The 16089-nt window shown below is 40.5% G+C and overlaps 1 long non-coding RNA gene across 1 annotated transcript; it reads left to right on the forward strand.

Annotated features, from left to right (window-relative positions):
- The first annotated feature begins 1822 nt into the window (after nucleotides 1-1822).
- On the forward strand, nucleotides 1823-14562 carry LOC311274990. Its single transcript, XR_014624804.1, has 3 exons — nucleotides 1823-2027; nucleotides 2423-2579; nucleotides 13748-14562. It is a non-coding gene; the product is annotated as an uncharacterized lncRNA (long non-coding RNA).
- The last annotated feature ends 1527 nt before the right edge of the window (nucleotides 14563-16089 follow it).

Here is a 16089-nt window from a genome sequence, read left to right on the forward strand (position 1 = left end):
TTGATTTCCACAGCGCAAGGAAGGAAGAAGGGGAGAGGGAACGGAGGAGGAATGATAGATAGGAATTCATGTCATTTATATCCCCAGGTCAGTCTATCACACAACTGACTGAGAGAGAAAGAGAGCCAGAGAGGAAGAAAGATGGTCAGACATGGATACAGGCTTGAAATATGGAAAATGTCTGAGTTTATAGGAACCTCCTGTGAGAATTGTGCGGTAACTAGCGTGTGGGGTTCAGAGCTTCTATGTGCAAGAGTGCAGTAATTCATGCTGTGTCAATTAGCATCTGGGTGCTTTTTTCTGATTGAATGAAACAACTCTTCTCCAGTCCTTGAAGCATAACTGTGTAGTGCTTTTCAATTTCCACCTATTGCAGCCTTGCCATCTAACATTTACTGGGAGGCAATGCATGAAGATGATTTGGGTGTACAGCAGAAGTGCTTCTTCTTATAATTGCTTCTGCAGAGACATTGATTGATAAAAGCCTTCGGGGCCTCCAGCCCAGATTGAATGACAGGCTTTACAAAAAACAGGGCTGTATCGGCCATTGGAAAACATCAGTGCTTATTGCATTACATTTAATTTTTTTGTTGGCTGTCACAATGAGCCTTTTACTGGCAGTGCTGTCTTTTCTGTCCATTTGTCTCCAGTGTGCATCTAATGGCTGGTTGAATGAGAACTTTCGTTGTCAAGTGCTGCGCTCTTCCTTGGGTCATGACCTCCCCCTACCGTCTAAGTTTCATTTGTCACACATAGGCCGCATGACGACAGCGGGATCTCATAACCTGTTATTTTCTCACATCCAGCATGAAAAGCACTGATCAGACATCAATCAAAGAAATGGAAATTCAGGCTATGAGAGACAGGTTTCATCTGTTGTCATTCAAACAAACATGAATATTTTTCTTTTTCTTGGGAGAGATTTCCACTTGTAGTTTATTGTTGCACATCCTTATTCTGTAGGAATGAATGTTGACAATGTTCATTTGTTTATATAACCTCTTCAGGATCTCCTTTCTGCGGCAATGAAGCAATATTTTTTGACACAGCCCAGTTGCCAGGATATAATGCTACCATTGTAAGTTCCTCTAAACCATGGATACATAAAATTTTAATGTTTTGTAACATATAAAAATTTCTGCCACTGTGATGACTGTTTGAGCAGCCTAGTCTCATGGCACAGCTTATAATATAACCACCGATCCACTAGAGGTCAGTGTATGGGGGTGACAGCTTAGCTCGCCTAGGCGTGTAAAGTACACGTGTGAATGAACGTGCTGTAGCAACAGCGGGGCGATAATAAGGGGAAAAACGAGGACTGAATGAGGACTTTCACCAAAATTACGCCATTACAGCTGGTCACCATGGCTGCGGTACAGTCGTATACTATATATTAAAATACATAGAAAAATGTATATTTATATAACACATGTTACATAGTGATGTCCATAAGCTACGGAAGTAAAGGCTGGATTCCAAACCAGGTGTTTCAGGCAGTGCAGGAGCAGTGTTATCTGTTGGAGAGAGGAACTTCCTTTGGTGTGGCTTTTTCACTTTGCAGACCTTTTACAAGCAGGTAGAGTTATTTGAGTTGAGGCAAATATTTTCTCCGTAAAATATGATCCAGTTTCACTGACATTGTGTGACATAGTGCCATTAAGTTTCACACACTTCTTCACCTGCCCATGCAGGTGTAACCTTGGTTAGTTTCATAGTAGTGTAATTTACAGAACCCTTTGAATGCATCGTAGTTGTTTTTCGTCCAGTAGTGTAATTTATGAGCTTACCTGAATGCATCACCCGCAGCTCTCGGTGTGTGAGAAGGTGAGCGACAGAGAAAGGAGAAACCTCATGTAGCCGCGGAGCAAAGTGTCCTCGTTCGGCGACCAAACGTGATCATAGTTGCGAATATTGTGATAAAACTGTTGTTAGGAAGTGAGTGTGAAGAGATACTTATCTGGTGGAAGTGAAGTCGATCCCGGGAGCAACTCCGACAGTGTTTCCTCGAACTTTTCTGAACTATTCTGGTGAGTTAGCTGCACCGTTAGCTTGATTAGCAGTATCATTCTGGTTCAGTACATAAAGAAAAAGCCAGTCAGGATAGTCAATAAATGTTTAATGGTATTGAGACGTGTTTTTGTGATGTTGTGGTGATATGTTGTATTGTGTGTTACCGTGACGAACGGTTAGCAGTTTAACGAGCTGTTAGCTCAGCTGCGGCCTGCTAATGAGGCCGAGCGTAGCTCCATAGCTGTCGCTGTAGCTCAGATACCACAATGATGCAGTATTTCATGTGTTTTTTATTTTCTGTATTTGAGCTGTTTATATTCTAAGTGATGAAGCTGTATTGTTTAATGTACACTGGAAGAAGTAAAGAGAGAGTCATTTAAGCTGATAAATAATTACGCTGCATATTATGCAGGCTGGTTTTTTTTGAGGGACGAGTTCTTCGGCCCAACTGTGATCCACATCACCCGCCATTGCCGCGTGGAGGCCCTTGGTTCAACTGCAACCTGTATCACCCGCCATGCTGCATGGAGGCTCTTGGTTCATCTGACCGCAGTGTGGACATCAGTGTGGTAGGACACGGCTCAGTCCGGAGGAGTGACACATTTTAGTTGCACTTTTTTTTCTGAGATCTCAGTATTTTTTTAGTTATTTTTTAAATTATTTTTTTCACCCCTTTGCAAAAAACAAACAAACAAACTGACAAAGGAACTTAAAGAACACTTTTCTCCTTGGAGGACCCTGAAAGACAATGAATAAACTGGAACAGACAACGGAAACAGGGAAGAATAAAGACAATTGAACCCATTAGAGGGGAAAGAAACACATTTTTGTTATTTTTTTCTATATCGGTACTTACCTGGGTCAGCTAATTTTATTTCATTCTGTGAATTTAAGTTATGTGGAAAGAACTGCATTTCATTTAATGAGTGTAAGGCTGACTATTTTATGTTGAGAGAGAAATTGACATTTAAATATATACATTTATACCATATTCTGTGTTGTGTGTTATGTGGGCTGGAGATCAGTTGCTCTCGTGCTTCAGTGCTACTGCCAGTCTCCTTACCCGAACCTAGTTGATCAGAACGAACCCGAGAAGACTGAGAAAAAGGTTACACAGGTAACAAATACAACTGATCGGGCACAAAGTAGAGCTGACAGGGACACCGTTCACCCACAAGTAGCTGAACCAAAATTTTTAAGCTGATATAAGGTAAAATAGTGACATATCGTTCCTTTTTTCAAGTGCAACTTTGATCTTTTCCTAAACCAAAACCTAACCAAGTAGTTTAAGTGCTTTTATTTTGAAATTGAAACCAGACATATTATGTGTGTTAATGTTAGGTTGATCAAGGAAGAGACTGTTGCTTTCACAGATAGGCAAAGCCAAACATGATAGTGACACATTGGACCAGCAGGTTTATTACAGTTTTGTCTGACACTGGGTCAGTTTGAGACAGCTTTTAAACATCTGTATATATTTTCACGAGACGTCGTGACATTATCCAGCCATGTTTGTGTTGACGGAACCAGGTCAAAATATTTTCCTAACCCTAACCAAGAGGTTAACCAGGCCATTAACACATGGTTGTCACAACATGAAGTTTCAAACGTTAAGTTTCAACTTATTTGTAATTTGCAGAAACATTTATTCTGACAATGTGGTTGTCTGCAAAAGATTTGATCCTAAAATCTGTGCATAAATCATTAAAATGCCACCATGTTTTCATGCAGAATGTTTTGTATGAAAAAAGTCATTTTTTCCATTCATTAATCATAATTCATGCAGCAATTAGTCTACAGGGCCCAGTATTTCAAAACTTGTAATCTGGATCAGAGTAATCCGGATAATGAAATCCTGCTTTTCTCAGTCATGGATCACGGTGATCCTGCTGACTTTATCTGAGTATTTCAAAACACTGGCAGGGTGGATCACCGTGATCCCGACCTGGCCGGATACGGATTTCCAGATCTCAAGTCTCCGCCTCCGCGATCTGAAAACATGGCGGACTACTCCGCAAAAGGAGTAGCTGAGAGCGCGACTTTCACGTCAAAAGTCTGAGTTTACCGTCGTCTAATGTGCAGCGGTTAAAAGACCATACGGACGCCAACCAACATATCATGCAAGCCAACTATTTGAATCGTCACCTTATTAAAACCAGGCCGTAGCGATCTCTAATTGAGCCGCGGCCGTGCTAGCAGGAGCTAGCCCGGCTCCATTGACTTGTGTGTTAAGCAGCTAGCGGGCTGTCGTTAGCGTCACGTCATTGGCAACACAGCAGACTTCTAAATAGGCTCCATGTGCACAGACCTGCTGCAGTACTTAGAAAACATGACGCTACACAGTATGAGTATTAACTACACGGTTTGCTCAGAAGTGTCAGAGTGCTACAGTAATGCTGGTGATGTTGTCATGTTGTTGTGTACATAAACACAATGTAGGATTGTGGATTAAGATACTCACACACCTACTTTCAGAGTCCACTCACAGCCATGGACACTCGGCTACAACAGGGCGAGTGCTGGAAATCCTTGGAAATGCTTTAATTGCATTGATACATTTAAGGTTTTCAAGTAATTGGAGTTTGAATAAAGTGCTTGAAACTGCTCAAAATTGTAATAGCATTGCTTTCATAGTATATACCTTGGTCAGTGATTTAAATAAAATTAAAATATTTTACTATGTTTTAAATTTCTTACAATTACTTTAATTATTTGTTAAAAGTACAACACTGACACTTTAGATTAAGTGTAATGAACATCTTGAGTAACAATATCTGGGAGAAGTGGAGCTGAAACTTTGTCAATCCAAGTCAAATCCACCTCTGAGGTGGGATTCAAATGATCCTGAAATTTTGGTATCAAGTTGATCCAGATATCTGCCTTGTGTTTTGAAATACCCAAATCCAGCCTTTTATCTGGGTTCAAGGGAGGATTGGATTACCAGAGCTGGATCCTGATCTTCAGGATCAGGATTTTCTGGATCTGTGTTGAAATACCCAGTTTTCAGATCAGATCTAGATTTAATCCAATCCGACCAGGATAATCCTGTCAGATCACTTTTGAAATACTGGGCCCAGGAGACTAACTCAGCGATCAGTTAGTGAACCGGTGCTGCAATAACTTATTTATTTTTATGTCATTGTTATTTTTTTCTCCTTTTATTCTCCTGATGCTGATGCTGTGCTGTAGTCTTGGCAACTACTCTGAGTCTTCCTCCCCTTCACCCTCTCACTCTCCTCCCCCTCAACTTCTCTGTTTTCTCAGTTTTTGACGTTCTCGATTTGAACATTTTCCTCCAAAACGACATTCCCCATGCCACCCCTTGAAGCTCCCTTACTCCAAAATCAAGTTCAGAGGAGTATCATTCAATTCTGTGCGTAGATATTTTTCTTTTTCCTTTTTCGGTCTCCCCTGTAGCCTTGTTCTCACACTCCCTCCTTCTCTCTTGCTCTCTTTCTCTATCCTCCCTTTGTGCCCCTCGTCATCCTCTCTGTGTATAAACCTGTTTGACTTTCTCTGCCGAGTGAAATGCCTTTCAATCTCTGATGGATTTTCTTTGCCTTCTGTCCCTTTTTTCTTCCCGCGTCCTCTCTACTCCCACACACACAGATTTTGTGTCCTGAAAGCTGCAATTGCACATCTTACTGTAGCCAGAAATTCCCTGCTCACTGTTACCCATCCATCCTTTTCACCATGCAAACACGGGATATGTGTGCGCCCACCCATCCAATTAATCGTCCATTTCCTCTGTGGTTTGTTCACACAGATTTGCAGTTCAAATTGGGACCACTCAGGTTCATATTTACACTGGCAAACAATTACCACATTACACCACAACATTACAGCAGCATGTTAAATGACCTGTCGTTTGTCGCAGCCAAATCCTATAGCTCCAGAGCCAGGCTAATTCTATGTAAGCCATTCAATTGGATCCTACTGAGGAGAAAACCCATGAGCTATTCCTGCACGTGCTCATCCACAAGACACATTACTCATGTGAGTGTTCAGCCATGGACTGAAGGCATCTAGCGTTCCCCATAAGTGAACCGCTTTTTTTCTCATATGCAAATCTGCTTCTTCTAATCCTCTATTATTCTGTATTTGCATGCTGTTCTGAAAATGCCTCACCCCCCCCCCCCCACCTGCCTTTCATCGCACAAAACAAAGGTGTTTACACGAGTCAGCGCTGCAACTGCTGCAAGATATTTGAGGCACTGCAGAGATGCAAATTAGACACCAGTAAAATTCTGTAGCCACTAATCCATTTTCTATGCATATTCACACTGTGCCATCTCTTTCATAAATCAGAATAACATGTCAGGACATGATAAGGCCTCAGCAAGCTCATGTCATCGCCTTAAGCAGGACAAATGTCCACGGAGAAGACATCAGGCCATTAAATTAGCAAGTTTGGCATCAATGACAGGATGTGACGTAACCAAACACGTCACTTATATTAAGACTCACATTATATTGCTTTCGCTCATCAAAATATTTACTCATCCGAGAGCTGCAGCTTGTGAATACTAAAAGATTACTGTTATATGTATGTACACCAAAACATCTGGAACCTGTTTACATATTCAAGGCACCCTGTTGTGCTTTTGAGCAACACTGGCGCTATGGAGCAATGATTTGATGAAGATTGTGCTTTCTAGCATAAAATATTATCATTTACTCACCCAGATAACTTTGGTGTCATTTGGCGTCGTTCGGACAAAATTAGATCCAGTGGAGCGCCGCGTATATCCATATAATGCGAGTGATCGGGGCACTGAAGCGCAGCCTCTATGAGCATTATCTGCCGCGAAACTAGTTCATTTCACCAATATTTTGTTATGATACGCTAGTGCTATTCCCCTCTGAGTCCGGGCTCGTCTGTTGTCAACATCCGGGGTCTGTAGGTTGACCTACTACCTCTGACCTGGAAGATGTCATCTCTGAGCTGCGCGCGCACCCGCGACAGCCCGGCTTGTTTACCTGTAGCTGCTACTGCTAGTTTGACCCCGGATGTTGATAACAGACGAGCCCGGACTCAGAGGGGAATAGCACTAGCGTATCATGACAAAATATTGGTGAAATGAACTAGTTTCGTGGCAGATAATGCGTTATATAGAGGCTGTGTGTCGATGCCCCGTCACTCGCATTATATGGATATACCGGCGCTACACTGGATCTAATTTCGTCCGAACGACTTCAAATGACACCAAAGTTATCTGGGTAAGTAAATGATCGTATATTTTGCTGGAAATAAGGTCCGGGTTGTAAAAAACGGTAGTTATCCTTTAAGTCTTGAATATCTTAAAGATGGTGGTTAAAGGTGCAATCTGTAGTTTTGGATAAGAAATTGTAATCAGAAGAAAAAGATCTTCCCTGACCTTTTCAATGATTTTTTCTGCATAAACAAACTAAATAAACAAACTCTCTTCGTTTTCATGGCTGCATAAACAAACTGACTCTAAAGGATGACACGTAATGTTTTAATGAAAACAAACAAGTAGGAAGATTAAGAGAAAACATAATTGCATATGTAGTGACTGAGGTAACATCTGACACTGTTTCTGTCACTGTTTTACACCAGAGTAGCGCAACAGCTGAGCTGCCCTGAGCTGACATTTCATTAAGCTCAAAGATTTGTTCGAGCAAACATTTATAAAATTCAGACTTCCTTTTGCTGGTTTCACATTGCTTCATGTAAATTAGGCTTTGAACAGAGTTTCAGTATTTTCTATTTTTAAACAGTTTTTTGTTTTTTCAACAGAAGAGTAGTATCACTGGTTTTCTCTGGGTAATCTATTAATATTGATGTTATCCTTTTAACTCGAGTATCACAGACTGTAGAACTCAAATAATGCATGGCAATGGAAAAGATTCAAAGCTGCCTGTTAGTTAGAGAGCTTGTTCTGTACCTGGTCAGCAACAACCAATTTTCTTCCATTTTGGTCAGTAATGAAACAAGTACTCAGGACTTGGACTCCAGTCGTACTTAAGTCACACTCAGTGACTTGAGACTTGATTTGAGACTCCCCCAAAAGACTTGAGACTCAACTTGGACTTGAGATCTGCGCGCTGCCACAGATGGCAACAACACTGGCGGCGAGCACAACAACTGCTGCTGCTCTCCCATTTGTCATAAACTTTGCCTGTAGGCACGAAACACAAGGTGCAAACAAAAGAATGGTCAAATGCAACATTTGCATAGTAAATATAAAGGATGCTGGATCGACCGCATCAAACTTTATCAGGTACCTGAAAACTCACCCGGATAGGTCATTCACTTGGTAATGTGAAAGTTGACCTCAGCGCTTGCTACACACGTTTAGTACAGTTTGCTACTTACATGTAAACCTAGAACTGATGGCATTCAAATCATCTAAGAGGAAAGCATGGTACACAAACATTCTTCCAGAGATAAAAGTCAGCTGATGTTTACTGTTAAACAACACAGACAATTGTATCCACAAAAATGTTCTGTTCTGTAAGAAAAGAACTTAAGATAGCTGATAAATCCAATGATATTTCAACATGAGTTTTATGTTCATGCAAGGAATCATTTTTGTCACACAAAGAAAGGTGCCAATTTTGAACAAAACTGTTGATTTAATATCACCAGTTTATGCACTTGCAGTATATTTCAGATAATTTGGCAGCAATAGTATTTTACATTAAACTACTGTAGCTGTGTATTTATGTTGCAAAGCAAAATACAGCAAAGCAACATTTGTTTCATATTGCATTGCAATAGACTGTTAGTGAGTGATCATATAACAAACTAGTACATTCTGATAATACTCTATGCTAATAGATAACAGAGTGATGATAATACAGTACATGCTTTGAATTCCTAAGATATAACTATGCAGTGTTCTAAGCAGACTGGATGGCATGCAGCAGATGATAGAATGCTCATTACAACCATAAGAGACTTGAGACTTGACTTGGACTCTGCTCAGATCCTTTACTTAGAGAAGTATTTCCCCACTGGAAAGATCTCCCTTGCATTAAACTGGTCTGTCTGTGCCGTAGAAAGATGCAAATAGTTTTGAAATTGGTGCCACATGACCAGAGACAAGAGCAAAGGGCAGCAAGTGGTATTCTCTTTTGCTCAAAATGTAGAAAATCTACAACAACAAGAATGCACTACGCTGCACTGAACCAACAAACACTAAGGATACATTTACACCAAATTTGGTGGTGCGGCGAAACCCAGCAGGTTTATGCAGCCGTGGGGGAGTGTCACTCCATGGTCCGTGTGTGTGACGTGTTGGGGACCCCCACTGAACAGTTTGCTGAAAGACGAAGCTGCTACATTGTTCTGCTACTGGCACACTGGTGCTACTAGTGATTGTTTGTCCTCATTCACGGATTAAAAATAACAGTAAACAACCAGGATGAGGTAGATCATTACTGTGTGTTTTAAACTGGGGGACAAGACCAAACAGAAGTGAAAATGAAACTAACACTACACAGAGAAATGTCTGTTGTGTCCCTCTGTAGTATTTATTCATGCTAAATAACATGCTCTGCTACTGACCCGTTCTGCTCTGCTTATTATCTGCTGTCATGCCTCTGCCACAGAAGGTTAAACATGCCGGTCCTACAGAGATCGTCCGCATCCATAGATGTGTTTTAAACTGTTGCACAAAACCAAATTGAGTGAATACACACAGCACATTACATTACACTCCACTGTGGCTTCAGTCATAGTCTGATCGCTTATGTGCCAGCTTATGTGATTGTCCACTGGATCGTGACGTTGGGCTGTGTTTCTCCAAAAGTTGAGTCGGCTTCAACTTTTCCAGCTGCTTTTTTTTTGGGGCACGCACCACCGCAGCCAAAACAGACTACCCTCATCAAAATGAATGGGGAAACCTGCGTTTTCGCTGTAACACCGGATCCAGTGTGAATCCAACCTAAAGCTGATGGGTGACTTACTGCGAGTTGGGTGGTGTTTGGCTTTCGCTTGTTATGTATTTTGTTACAGGAAACTTAATCAAGAGACTGTGTTTCGTTCAGATATTTTTGCCCTGCGTGAGTGTTCCGCAGCTGTGTGCATACGCTAATAAGAACCCATAAAATCAGTTTTATTACAGTTGAGTGCAAATCTTCAGACAAAAATCGTACTTGGAGTGAAAAGGCTTTAAATCCGAGAGGTCGTGAGAATATAAAGATGTAATGGAGTAAGAAGTGTGATGTTTCCTGATAAAATGTAGTGTAGTAGGATTTTAAAGTAGTTAAAAATGGAAACACTCAAGTAAAACATAAGTAACTCAAAATTTCAATAAATTAATTCAGTTACTTCCCACCACTGGTTTCTGAGGTACTGAGTTGCTGTGTCACCCACACCATGAGTCCCACACACAGTTGGCTGTACACTCTGTATTTCATCTCTGGTGCAGTGTGTGCACACACTGTATGTAATCGCCTCTTAGGGCCGTGCCAACAAACACACTCCTAATTAACATACTATGGTGATTGATTGGCCTAAATTACTCCTCAGTTCTACTCGTGACACATTCAGATTTGATGATCCATTTAATGGCCCCTAACAACTTGTGTATTTATTGTGTAAGTAGAACATTCAGCCTGAGTGTTCAGGGACAATTTACTACTGAATTGTCTTTCCTCTAATCAGCGAAATAATAACTGCGATAGAAGGCGATGATTTCATTCAGTTTTATCCAAAGCGACAGAAAACTGTTGCCGTGTTTATATTCTCCCCGTGTCCTCCTCAGCGGGTGTTGCTCTGCGCTCGCTGCTCCAGCTTCCTGTCACACAGCTGAAAGGAGAACACTTGACAGAAAGAAAATATTCACTCCGCTGATTTGTCATCCTTCTTGTTCTGCTCATCTGACTGGGATGAGGAAAGGGGTAACAAGGGGGGGATATCTATGGAATATCTGTTTAACATCCTAATTGGAAATGACAAGCACAGTGGCGCGTTCAGCCCTGCAGGGGAGATCAAAGAGTTGGAGCTCCGTGAGACACAGCAGTATGGATCGGAACCAAACCCGTCCCGGCTCGCCTTGGCTAATTAACACCTGGCTCCTTCTAATTAGCTAAATCCACCGGCATTCCAGAAACAGCACAAGAAAGGGGAAAAAAAACAACACTGTGTAAGATTTACAACCCGATGTTGGACCTCAGCTATGTCTCCAGAGTCTCTACCTGTCTGTAGGAGCAAATATAAGAACAGGTGTTCTCCTCCCTCTGCTGTACCACACAGAGCGGCAAATAAAATTGAAGTTAGGTGTTTGGCATTTTCAGCCAAGCGTTTTGTATTGCTAATTCTGCCTGTTAAGTGGTCCCATTGGTGTTTTACTCGGCAGATGATGTATATGACAGTTCCAGTCAAAAATAATTGCTCCAGTCTCCAACATCAGCTCACTTTAACATCATCAAAACATGTTTGTATTTTCCACTCCCAGCTTTGAGAAGTTCTGAGTTCAACTTGTTTCACCTTTAAAAACAGATAAAGCCTGGGTAACAAGTCTGTGGTCAGCCCAGTCGCCAGGATGAAATGTTGGCAGTTAACTGCAACCCGCTGATACATTCACATTTTGTACATGTCCAAATATACCACATTGACTTTTTTACAAATGTGTAATATTATTTTCAGAATACATGTTCATGATCTGAAGCCAGTGACGGCAGTTCAAGACTGCAACATATCTTGGAACAATTTCCAGACGTTTGTGGCGACAAAAGAATCTCCAGTCGTGTTTGTCGTGGGAAAACATGTCCTGCTGTTTGTAGTGACCAAAGCAGGTATTATCAGCCCAATGGGCAAACAGATGTTTGCTATAAGTACGTTTCTGTAAAACGGTTTATCTATGTTACAACTTTAGGTTGGATTGGGTTAAAATTTGCATCTTCTTTCTCGTCACAACACTGTGCTTATGGACTGGTTAGGTTTACCCACAAAAAACAACTTGGTTAGGGTAACGACAAGATCATGATTTGGTTTAAAATACCTTTTTTGGTTGCCATGATCACGGATGGAGATGGTCCAACTTCCCGTGAAAAACAGTTTTGGTCTCCACAAAAACATCTGGAGATATCACTGGGTTTCCTTAAAAATATACAATGCAGTGACTCGAACTGTGGTCAGGTGTTTGGCAGCCTTGTTTGCTTGTAATAACACCACCAACATCCCCTCCACCTCTTGATGTGAAAGGTAGCTAATAAGCATATAATGTGAATGTGATATGCCACATTTGATACAAATGTCAACCTTGGATGTATCTGGGGTTTGGAGAAACGTTAACTGCTGACATAATATTTTGGTGACTGGGCTGGTAATTTATTTCAAAACATGATCTTATTCTACCCCTAAACCTAGCAGTTTATGTGCCTAAACCTAACCGGAGCATGAGCTCAGTGTTTAGCAGAAACAGACATCGCCAACTTTTATTCTAGTGATTGCATTGTCATGGTTACTGTTGCCTTCAAGGTGAAAAACTGGTTGGTTTTATACTGTTGGTCTTAGCATGCTAGCATAGGAGCTTTTGACCATGACAGACTGGCTTGTTAGCATGCTACCTTCAATAGATAAGTCTTTATTGCAGCACATAGACGTCATGACATTAAAGCTTATTAATTCACTCTGTTGACAGTTTCAGATCATTTTTAAATACTGTCAACTAAAATTCTTACATATTGCCCCATTAAGAAATGAAACAAGAGAGCTTCTTTTTACAAATTGCACTCACATTAAATTTACCGTCCGTCAATAATCCAACACAGCCGCACAAAGAGCCACACATCTGTACAGTGGACTGATTAAGGACTGCTGCAATAGAGAAGCATCTTGGTTTGGCTGCCTTAGCAACAAGAAAACCGTAATTATATTAAATGATATATCCTAGCGGGGTGCTCCCTGTTGGCGCTGATAAACTTTAAGGTTGATCACCTCGCAGAAATTGTTATTCAGCCAGCAAGCTCTAGAATACAAGAATAAACCGTTTTTTCAACGTACGGAGAAAGTAATTACATTAGAAACCACAACACATGATCTAATAACGTACACTTTGACCCACTTAAAGAAACAACAGAAGAACCAGAAAACACTCATATCCCATCAGGCAAGCAGAAGCAACCTATGATCAGAATGGTAAACAAAGGTCTTAACTCGGTGGCATTTTCCAGTCTTCCATCTCCTCATTCTCTTTTTCCTGACAGATGCTGGTTAAAGTTACAGCCCATGTGTACCCAAGTGATGGCAATTGACTCACCTTTCATTTGGCACGTGCACAGAGGAAGACACTGTGAAAAGTCTATTGTAACAATGATGCCTCAGCTAATGAGCGAAAGGACATTCATTCTGTTGGCTGATTACAGACAGTAATTAAGTCACTGATCTTCTAATTAAGCGGCGGCAGGTATCTTGTGCTCGGAATACATCATCTTTTTCTTGCCAGCAGTCCATTTTTCCCCTTTTTTTCGTTCCTCATAAGGGAGATCTTTATATCAATATTGGATTGAGGCACTTAGTACAGGTTATCAACTTTGAAAACAACTCTGTTTCCCCTGTGCCGTGGCAAGATTATGAATTTTGGCTGAGTCACTCTTTCAGTCTGTAGCTTTCATCTGTCCCTCCATCCCCGGTCAATCTGTTGAGCTGTTTGTTTGTCTGTCTCAGTCTTGTCAGCCTCCATCTCTCACTAATCCTTCTTTCTCTTTCTCTCTCTCTCTCTCTCTCTCTATTCTTCCTACTTGTTTTCTCTCCTCTCTGCAGTGTCCAAGACAACCTGGCCTGGTTCCGGGGGCTGTACTTGCAGACGCTCTTCTTCGAGTTCAGCTCTGTATTTTAGTGCAGAACTAATTTTCATCCTGTCAAATATTTCAAATAATTTCCCCACCACCACTGCAGGGCCAGAACTTCATGCATCATGTCTCAGCTTAGTGGGAGCATATAATATGATGTGGTTAGACAAAATGTCACTCTCAACATGGTTAGCTGACAGTGGCTCTCTGAGCGCTAGAGAGGAAAAAAATGCAGTTAATAGATAGTTAGAGCTTTAGTTTAAGAGACAGCCAATCATACACGATGGCCTGGTTTGTGATTGACTTTATATTGTGTATTATTGAGCACCATGATTGCTCTTAATATGTTTTTATTTATCTAACTGTTTAAAAAGAAAAAATATCATGCTTACATTAACTATACATGACACCCATTTGCATTATTAGAACTGCCAGGGGTTGCTGTATACCTAAAATGTACTCTATCATTGTTTTAAGGCATCAGCCCATCCTCATCAGGAAAGCAACCACATAGTTTGACTATGAAAGCAGCCTATTACGACCCATATTTACGTTTCTTGTTAGGTGCTGACCTCTAGTGGCTGCAGTAATTATTGCGGCAGCAAAGGAGGAGGTTGGGCGAAGTAGTATAAAGATAAGATAAAGGCGGTATATTGAGGGGGTCGAGGATGGGAGGGACAGGACTGTCACCCAGGAAACCACTGTTTGTGTCCAGTGTGCGACCGAAAGTCAGTGGTGAGTCATTTTAACTTACTAATGTAGTGAATTTGTCACATAACGTAAGTGAAGTTAAATTAAAGCAAATGGTATTTCCTTGAATGTTTAAACATACAAACACAGCGTAAATAAATGCATTTTTATAGTGTTAGTTACATGTACAAATGCCTGTGTTTTTCATCAAAATTTCTCTTGACCTATTTAATAATAGGGAGTCTGACGTAATACAATATTACGTAAAATCAAAAACTGGGGGATTTCAATATTTCATTAAAACATAGTAAAGTTGAATTGAAAAACTGCCTTGAGGAAAATTTGCCCGATGGCAGTTCGACTGTTATACATGCAACAGAGAGACAGAAATTCATGTAAGTAGGGTAATAATAAAAGAGAGAGAGAGACAGAGAAAGACAGCTGCTCCTGAGATATTCATATCCTCACCAAAACTGCAACTAGGGACCATCCAAATACCCAACTTACCCAACTTGTATGGCGTATTTTCAGAAACTGTCGTCAGTGCTTATGTGCCCATTAAAACTGAAAGGGTGTGGAATTATCAGATCAAGCTGGGACTTGCTTGGTCGACTGTCTTTTTCCTCTGTGCATACAATATATGCCTCAATGAACACTGCTGCATTGTTGGTTTTAGTTAATTTCCATATAATGAACAAATACGAAGGATTAATCAGATAACAGTTAAGAGCAAACGCACATTCAGTAAGAGAAGCCGACTATTAACAGATTTATTAATAAAGCAGTTCAATTAATTTAGCTATATGCACAAGGGTCCACTGAACATAAAAAAGACATAATATGAATGATTATTAAGGTTGACATTTTTATGGAAGGGACATGTTATTGTTGATTAAAGAATATGATCTCTCATATTCATGCTGTTAGATGTTAGATATGCATCAGTCTGATTCATATTTTTATTATGAACAGATGACCAACTGAGGACATTCATTAGGGTTTGAAAGTGAATGCAACATGCAAACTTTCTTTAATTTCCTCTTTTTTTTCTAAACTTGACATGAAGTGGAAGTGGAAATAGCCAATTTATGATGTCAATTTTGATTGTGCAGAGTCATAGTTGCAGAAAAATGGACCAATTTCTGTCACGAAGTCTGCCATAGCGTGACTAAACCTGGAAGAGTCACTTGTTTTCCCGATAGCTATTGGTTGCCATCCCCAGGTAATGGTGGAAAAACCAAAGCCATTTTAGAAACTGTCCCCTTCATAATAAAAAGAACCCTGTTGACAGAGGAGGCGTAGACGGCGAAGATAGTGATAGAAACTGAGGTAGAACAATGAATAATAAAAGTATAAACTTTATTTATACAGCACCTCTCAAAATACAGTTACAAAGCGCTTCACAAAACTGAATAAAACACAAAGCGAATAAAACAAGCTACAATAAAAACAATACACGATAAGAAAACATGCAATAACAAAGCAGATAAAATCAATGAAAGGCAATTTTAAACAAATGGGTTTTCAAAAGTGATATATAAGATGGGACTGAGTTTTAGCTCTAACTGCAAAGGCTGTATCACCTTTGTGAAGTCATCTAGACCTGGGAACAACAAGAAAAGA

This window comes from Pagrus pagrus, assembly GCF_965226575.1.
Source record: "Pagrus pagrus genome assembly, chromosome: 19".
NCBI lineage: Eukaryota > Metazoa > Chordata > Actinopteri > Spariformes > Sparidae > Pagrus > Pagrus pagrus.